The sequence below is a fragment of the Magnolia sinica genome, chromosome 17 (genome assembly GCF_029962835.1).
Source record: "Magnolia sinica isolate HGM2019 chromosome 17, MsV1, whole genome shotgun sequence".
In the NCBI taxonomy this organism is placed as follows: Eukaryota; Viridiplantae; Streptophyta; class Magnoliopsida; order Magnoliales; family Magnoliaceae; genus Magnolia; species Magnolia sinica.
Genome location: NC_080589.1, coordinates 51,229,440 through 51,239,250, shown reverse-complemented (window position 1 = coordinate 51,239,250; position 9,811 = coordinate 51,229,440).

Sequence of the window (9,811 nt, the reverse complement as noted above, 5' to 3'; positions counted from 1 at the left end):
TTATTTGTGGCTCACTTCAGTTTTGGATCCACTTGTGGCTGGGCTCATGTCCTAACGTGATCCCGTCAAATTCGTGCACCGAGTGGATTTTTAATAGACATTGCGGTGAGATTACATGCTCGTATATGCTTCTGCCCACGGATTGGATATTTCCTGTCCTAAGGAATCTCGATTCCTACAGAGCTTCTACCCACGGTCTCCCTATATGTTGGGACGCAGGAAAGCCGTGTCCAATACGAATTGCTTGTAATCCATGTTACATGATTCACTCTTACCCTGAGCTTTATAAGGCCCACGGTAATGTATCGGTAATCTATCAGTTATATCCACACCATTTATCCATTGTTCTTTCCCATTTTAAGACATGATTTAAAAAATCAGGCAGACTCAAATCTAAAATGGGCCACACCAAAAGAAACAGTGGTGATTGAACAACCACCACCACAACTTTTTTGGGGTCGACAAAAGCTTTGGATCAGCCTGATATTAGTGTTTACCTTTATCAATGTGGGAATCAACCTACGAATGGGATGGCATATAAACATTGGGTTGGCCTCCGGAAAGTTTTCACATGGGCGTTTCAACTCACTATTTTGTGTGGTATGGCTTAATTGAGTATTTGATTATCCTTATTTTTTACATCACACTTTAACATGGGCTGGCATGGTGAATGGAGTGGATATAACACAGGCATCACATAGGCCCCCACAAAGGTTAAGATTAGAGGGGACTCATATAATAAGGGCTTACTTGCAAGTGTCATTTGCAATATTCCGAGTAAGGCCTAGAGGGAATGGTTTTGGATTTGATTCCACTACCAGAGTCAAGTCTCTTTAAGGCTTGAAGTGAATAGTTTTGGACTTGGATTTTAATATTAGGGTCAGGTCACTATCTCTCTCTTTCCCTCTCTCTCATTTGGGCGTAGCTGGCTTTCAAGAAGTTGAGCATCGGATTAGATGGCTTTGTACCAAAATTCTACCTTTAGAGTCAGTCTGATTTTGGGTACTCCAATTTTCCAAGGAGTGGGCCTAAGATTGGATGGTATGATCCCACATGGATTAAATTCTACAGTCAAGTCTACTCTTTTGTTAGGTGTATCAAGACTCCAACCGGTGGGCCTGAAAATGAATGGGTGCCGCTAAATTCTAAGGAATGGGCCTAGGACTAGATGTGGAAAAATATTTTATTGATTTGTTTGGGCTCATCAAGTGAAAATCTATTCAAAGTTTTTATTTTGAACAGTGGAAGTTTAAATAAAACCCTAAATTGGGGCTACCAATGCGTTCGTGACTCTTGACAGCCCATGAACCAGCAGGCCAGGCTTGCTTCTAACTCGGGCCCAGATGCATTTATTGAGTTGTGCTTTGATTTCAGCATGAAAACAAGGCCTTTAAAAGCAAGAGAGCTAGGTTATAGCAGACTCATTTTCATCTCAAACTATTTCTAGGATGTATGCGAGTACTGAGTATTAACAAAAGGTTTCAATTCCCAGATCTTATAAAAACTAACGTGTATGTAATAAAACCCATTAAGTAAATGAGATGGAGTGGTGCTTGGGCCCAATGATATGTTGACAGGTGGGACCATCTATTAGAAAATTCTGAACCCAATTAGTAAAAGGGTAGGGATTGGATCATGGGTCCATGGGCTGTGACTCGGATTGGGGTTTGAATGCTCAACATGTTTTGTAGCAGCCCACTGCCCCCAAATTAGCTCCACCATCTGCCACTCTTCTCTGATGTAGGACGTGGCACAGTTACATTCCTAGTATAGTTGGACCAAAAGAAGGTGGACCATAAATTGATTATAACTTTTGATCCGGGTATCGTTAACAGGGACGCACAACCTATCAATCTTTACTGAAACAGGCCATCCGCGGTGAACCGACCCACATAGTGGGTCTCATCTATCCCTTTCGCTAGAAAATGCGTACTTTTTACTTAAAAATGAAAATTTAACAAAAATTACTATTTTTAGTAATTCAGTTTTTTTAATATATATTTTTTATTTTAGTGTTTTAGATTTTTCTTGTTTTTTAGAAATAACTTATAATCATGATAGGACTCTTTTAGCAAAAGCTTATTTGGAATTTTTATTTTTAGAAATTAGGCTTTAGAAGAGTTTTATTAGAATTAGGATTTTTATTAGATTAAAAATTTTGCTATTTTTATTAATCATGATTTTTTGTTTTTTGGTTTTTTTTTTTCTATATTAATGGTATAACTGGGACACATACATGAGACAATTAATCAATTTATTTCAAATTTCTAGAAAATTATTTCTATTTTCTTATTTTCCTCAAGGATTCATGGTATCTCTGTGAGGAGTCTAAGGAAGCTCTGTGGATTTAGAGTAGTTATTCGCCTGAGGAAGACGATGCTCAACCTCAACACGTCCTTCCCTATGTTAGTTTGACATCAGAGTGAGGCTTTCTCTTTGGATTTATGACTTCCAATGACGGGTCGAGCAACATTCCCATGGACGGTGCTTCATCGAATTTACCTTTAACTGCGACGACTTTCAAAACAGCGCAGTAAGAGAGTTTACAAGTCATACGAGGGTTATAGGATGCCATCGATTGCATGACGGATGCCCTAGGGCAACTCCATGTTCATGGTGGTGATCAGCCCCTAGCAGGTTCTAGAACTCGTAATCGCATTGATCGTAGGACGGTGCCAATAGTGAACTATAGGATCACTCCAGAGAATGTGGGATCCAATGACATGTTTCCATAATATCCTGGACGAGGCATTGATCGGATAGATCAAAAGGATCGATAATTCAAGATGAAAGTCATTCTTCTTAGTTTCAACGGTCAACTCCACTTCAAGGACTTCCTCGATTGGTTGCTTAAAGTTGAACGTTTCTTCATGGACATCGTTTAATAGAAGAAAGTTAAACTTGTGGCTTACAAGTTGAAGGGTAGAACTTCAACTTGGTGGGAAAAACTTCAACTAGCGGACGAAACAGATGAAAGCGTCAATTTGTACATGGTCACGTATGAAGAAGTTATTATGCATACAATTCTTGCCTCGAGATCATGATCAAGTATTATTCAGATAAAACCAAAATTCTTATCAGGATAACCGATCAGCAAGGGTTTATGTAAAGAAATCTCATTATTTATCAGCAAGACACGACCTCGTCGAAACAAAGTCACAAATGTCCATAAGATTCATCAGTGGCAGACATGTGACCCCTATGGGAATGGAGAACCAACACAAGACTTCTAAAGTGGATAGACAATCTCTCATAATCAAACATGATTTAGTTAAATAATCTGAGGAGATAGGAGATGTAGATGCATAAATTGAAAAGAAAAAATATATGGAGCCTGTGAACATCGTAGAGGATTTGAAACCAATGTTGTAGGAGTTTAAGGCGAGTATGCTCAATGAACTTCCTAATAAATTACCTCCCATACGAGATATACAAAACTACATTGATCTTATCTCAGGGCAAGTCTGCCTAATTGCCCACATTATCAGGAAGAATGTGAGATCTTATAAACACAAGTGAAGGAGCTGATCCAAAATGGTCAAGTCAAGGAGAACATGAGTACATGTATTGTGTCAGCTCTAGAGCCTAATGCAAACTATAAGGAAAAAACTAATCATCATTGACGTCAAAAATTATTTGAGTATCATGAGCGAAGTCCCTTGAGCAATGTTGTCATATCGCATACGCGTGCGCATATATATATATATATAGTTTTTTTCAAAAATGAAAAAAATATAAAAAAGGGGAAAAATAAGAAAAAATGAAAAAAATATAAGAAAGTAGGGGAACTTTCTTAAGTTAATAGATAAATAATTTTATATGCCATTGCAATATATTTGAGTAAAATAAAACCAATTAAATAATGAATTAAATATTAAGTCATCAACATTCGATAATATTTTTAACAAATATCAATCAACAGTACAGTCAACAATATCAACACACTTAGTAAGTAAATAAAATGAAGAAGCTATTTATTTATTATTGATATATTATAATTTATAATTTATAAGAAAAATATAAAATAATAGTAAATGGTAAATGGCTATGCTACTATATACATTAATCTATTTGGCATTATGGCATTTGATTACCACCACCATCGTCATCATCACCATCATCACCTAAGTCATATTCTTCTTTCACATACGCTTCTTCTTCTTTTTTTGTTTCTTTATCATCTGTATATACTAATAATTCATCAACATTTAATAGTGGATTTTAAGCTTGATCATTATCATTTTCTCCTTCTATCTCCTCAATTTCTTCAACGAGTTGACTATTACTACTCTCCTCCCAGCTCCCCCTTATCCTTCGCTTTCGAGTGAAAGTTAAAGTACCTTCTACATATGTCGATTCATATGCGACATCTTCAATTTGTGTCCATGTCAGGTTCTCTCTAACAAATATCAAGTCCTCCATCTCTATGAGATACTCGTTATCTACATCTCATCTAAGCAGATAGGGTCAAAGAAATCAGACTTTTCTTTTCTAATCTGGAAACATTCTCATAATTTTTATTATATTGGATAAAGACCAAGTCATTGAGTTTCTTTTGCTATAAGCGATTCATTTTCTTGGTGTGAATCTGCATTAAAGAATGCACATTTAGCATTAGCTATTAGTTAATTAGCTTACACTTATAACTTATAAATTGAAGTTAGTACAATTACTAAACTTACTACCTTGAACGTACTCCAGTTGCGCTCATAACTGCTAGCAGAACACGTGAGTCTAAGAATCCTCATAGGCAACTTCTTTAGAGCTGGATTCTTTCTGTTCGGGTCCACGCCATAGGTAGTCCACTAGTCAGCTAAGAAAAATAGTTTAAGTAGGTTAGACTTTGTAGATTATATTATAAGAAAAAAAAACTATTTGTAAGAGAGCTGAAATATTCATACTACTTGGCAATTTCATTGTCTGATGCATGATGATGCTATCCCTTGAGAATATGCCCTCACTCTTTGTATAGAAGTCTAGTAAAGCTGAGATTCTTTTGTGTTTTTCTCTATGTGGAATCATTCTTTCCAACACATTAATAAATCCAACTATATGCATGATAATTGCTTCTACTGGATCGGGAGAAGCGAATAAACAGGTTGTATTAAGGATGTAAGAAGCTGAATACAATGGAGATGACATTTAGTTGTCTCATTTTCTATCTATAATATCTATAATTGGCTTGTAATCACGTTTTTAATAGTTAAAATGGTCTATGATATTATTTTTCGCCTTCTCCATCGCATCATATATATAACTGATTGCAGGCTTCGCGTCCTTGTCCACCAATCACAACACATTGACTAAGGGCTCGGATGCTTTTAGTGCCTTTACCACTTATGTCTAAAAACTTTGCGAAAAAATTATTTATTGAACTTGTTTCCCTTCAGGCTTCTTTGACCAAGGCCCACTTATAAAATTGGCCGACACTACAAATCTTATAAATTCTAATTGTTTTGCATGTTATCTTTGTAGTGTTGATGTAGAGGGAACTTTTAGATGGCTTTGTTGTTGTTTCCACAAATGGCTCAAAATTATTGTTGCTTAAATCATGTTGATCCTACCTTACCTCCTATGAGACTCTGGGTACCTGCAATTCAATGGAAAGTAAGAAGACATTGGGGGCGCCGATTATGACCAAGGACCCTCCGATGCCTTACGTGGATGGACTCAAAATAGGCATAAAACAATTAGGATAGTTGTGCATATCTTTTGCTTATGATAGGGGGCGTATTTATAAACTTTCTTGATAGCCGAGTAAATTTGTTGGATATGCTGGAGGGGTCCGTATCGGAATTGGAATCTAATGTCGAGAATGTTTACGATTTAGGCTCAATTAGAGTGATTCTCGGCTATAATTTTGTCGGATCGACCTTATCTTTCTATGTCACAAGATTCTCTACAGATATTCATATTTTGATGTTGAGATTAGTATCTGAGGTCGAGGTTGAGGTTGGTATCGGAGGTTAGGTTCGGGATCTGATGTCGAGGTCAGTATCTAACCTTGAGGTCACCGTATAAGGTCGAGATTGGTGCTTGTAGTCAAGATTTGTACGTCTGTTGATGAGCCTTATCTTCAAGCCAAGTGTTTCAGCTTAATTAGAGTTGTACACGAGTCGAGCTTGGCACAACTCGACTCAGCTCGGCCATTAGCTGACCCCAGCTCGAACACAGCTCGACTTGGTCCTCGAGCCTGACTGGCCAACTCGACTTGGTTTGTCAATAGCTCGGGCCAGTTCAAATTAAGTTTGAGCTAATTAAGATCGAGCATCTGCGTCATTTTCTCAAACACATGGAGTGCATCTTCAATTTCTCATAGAATTTTATTTATTTATTTATTTATTTATTTATTTATTTATTTATTTATTTATTATTATTATTATTATTATTATTATTATTATTATTTTATTTTTCTAGTTGGGATCAGCATCACAATGAGTAAGAACAGGGGATTTACAGCTCTGAATTTCAGGTGGGCACCAACAAGAAACCATCTGGCCAGACCTATCATATAGACTAACTAGAAAGCACCAAAACAAAGAAAGAAACACAAAAAACGGCCTAGGACTAGGAAGGGAGAGATCTGAGGGACCCCACGCTGACTTTGTCCAAAAACAACATCCGCCTAACCTCCCTAGGGAGGTCCTTAACGTTATCAAAATAAGAGGGCGTTTGGCGATCGCTCCCCATCCGAGCCATACCGTCAACCAAGCCATTTCCTTCTCTCTTATTATGTGAGAAGACAATGTTCCCCTGCTTTGCAATTTCGAGATCCTACGGACCCAAGGTTTCCAGCGCCATTGAGTGGAGGATTTACCTAGCAAGAGATCAATCGCCACCTTAGAATCAGATTCTATCTCAACTGTCTATAGCCCCAACTCCAGACACTTCAAGATACCATCGTGGATAGCGCGGAGTTCAGCACAGTTATTAGATCCCACTCCATAGCCGGTCGCGAACGCGAAGATTAGGTTCCCGTTGTCCCTTCTGCACACCCCGCCTCCTCCAAATAGGCCTGAGTTCTCTCTAGCCAAACCATCCATATTGAGCTTGGCCCGGCCCGCGGGAGGTTTAGACTACCTGATGATCTCCACATGGTTCCTTCATGGGGGAGGAGATGAGTTGCCCAAGCCATCCCAGAAGTGAAGGCGAGGGGGAAGTGATAGGGATTGGACAACGGGCAGCAAATTGAGGGTCCCCTTGATGCGAGATATGGAGTTTAGCACCTGCATAGGCCTGTGGTCGAACCTTGCACCATTTCTGGATCTTCATATTTCTCACAGGATCAGAAAGGGGAGAAGCTTGCGGAGGCAAGAAGGAGCTTTTCCAGGGGCATCTGCGCAATTCCATTGGGCCAGTCTTGCTTCAACGGTCTGAAAATGAGTGATGGGAATCCAGAAGGAGCTGAAATGGCGCCAAACTATGGAGGCATGCTGCTCATAGAGGAAGAGATGCGAAATGGACTCGACCATGGGGCGATCAGGCTGTTTGCCTTCACAACAGTTGCATCTGGGAGCAATGTGGACCCCTTTTGCTTGGACCTTACAATCCACTGGAATAACGCCTTGCAGTAATTTCCATATAAAGTTAGAGATGTTTGGGGGGAGCGACTTGTGCCAAATCCAATTGGACCATGCTGAGATGGGGCAACGATGTCTGAGCACATTCCACGCTGATTTAATAGAGAAAAAACCTAAAGGATGGAGCGGTCAGAAGGCGACTGAATCTTCATCCGATGTGGCAAATCCGCCCTTGAAGATGAGGTTCACCACTTAATGGGGGAGGAAAGACCAAACAGAGGATGGGGGGAGAGGGCCAGCTGGTCCCAGGCAATTGTTAATCTTGGTGGACATCATAGCAGTCGGGATAGGGGAGGTAGCAAGACCAGTCTAGTTGGTCTACCAGAAGGATATGTCCTCCTTTCCCACATTCCATTGAGCTTGCTCCGACAGAGCAGGGAGGAGTAGTCTAATCTTCTTCCAAAGCTGAGAGGCATTAATGGACAAGTGATTCCCATTCAGCTCCACTACGTGAAAAATGGAAAAAAAGGATGGATTTAGAGACGGTTCTGGACCGTCTCTAAAATTGCTTGGTTTAAAGACACTTTAGAGACGGCCGTAAACCGTCTCTAAAATTTTAGAAGCCCCTGACCGTCCTTAATATTATCTTAAAAAATTTGAACGTCCATAAATCATTTAAGATGGTCATTGACCGTCTTATATGGGTCATCTGAGACGGTCATTGACCGTCCGCATTAGAGACGGTCCTTGACCGTCTTATATCCACTCATCTGAGACAGTCATTAGCCATCTTTTACTTCCAATCTGAGATCCTTAGCCGTCTTACAGCCCTGTCAAACACCGTCTCTATTAGAGATGGCCCTAGACCGTCTCTATTAGAGACTGTCAAGGACCGTCTCTATTAGAGACGGTCCTAAACCGTCTTATAGCCCTGTCAAAGACCGTCTTTAATGCTCAGGTCAAAAATGAAAAAGCTCAAAAAAATTATGAATTTTGAAAAAATTAATAGTTTAGAAGCTTAGAAAATTAATTAACAATGTTTAAGAAAATTTTAAATTTTGAAAAAAGAAAACTGTAATTTTATAAAAATCTAGATTTTGAAAAAAAATAAAATTAAGAACTTTGAATAATGTTGATAATTTTGAAAAAAAAAATTTCGATAAAAATATGATATTTTGAAAATGAAAATTTTAAAAATTAAACAAAATTGTGAAAAAAATTGATAAAATGTAAAAATATATATTTTTAAAAAAAGAAAACTAGATTTTGTATTTTGACAACAAAAATTGAAAAGTTATATAACAATAGCGAGATTAAAAAAATGATATTTTGAAAAAGAAAATTTAAGAAATTAAACAAAATTGTGAAAAATTGACAAATTGTAAAAATATATATATTTTAAAAAAGAAAATTAGATTTTGTATTTTGACAAGAAAAATTAAAAAGTTATGTAATAAAAGTGAGATTAAAAAAATGATATTTTGAAAAAGAAAATTTTAAAAATTAAACAAAATTGTCAAAAAATTGATAAATTGTAAAAAAAATATATATATTTTAAAAAAGAAAACTAAATTTTGTAAAAAAAAAAATGTTAAATTTATTTAGTTAAAAGAGTTTTGGATGTGGTTGAAACTTGGTCTGACCCCTCATCCAAGTGGGACACCCATGATGAGTGGGTTGGATATGTGAATCACATTTAGGCAGGCCCAATATATGATTATGAATGTTTTAAGGAAATCTTTCTCCACTACATTTAAATGAGTTACTCGTTACCTTTACAAGAGTAAACTCTGTGGGGTTCACCATTATTTATTTATTTTATCCACTTCATTCATCCATGTTAACAGATAATTTGAGGTCTAAAGAACAAAAATGAAGCATATCCAAAGCTCAAGTGGACCACACCACATGAAATAGTGTGATTGAACCTCTACCATTTAAAATTTCTTGGAGGCCATAGAAGTTTTAGATCAAGCTGATGTTTGTGTTTTCTATTCATTTATATATTTTTGATATTATGAACAACCTTTAACTGTTTTTGGACAATCTGATCAGTCCGGACATGAAGAGTAAATAACTTCAGATGTTAAAATCAAAATTCACTCAAATTGTTGATCAATCTTATTTGCCCAATATATTTCTCATATGTAGTATGATCGAGGCGAGTAACTAGTCAAATTGAGGGTAATGATCAGTAAAATAGAGTGAATGGACCAGACATGTAAAATGGGCCCATCATGATGTGTGTCGAACATCAACTCCGTGCATTTGATGTCTCCCCTTTAGCTTAT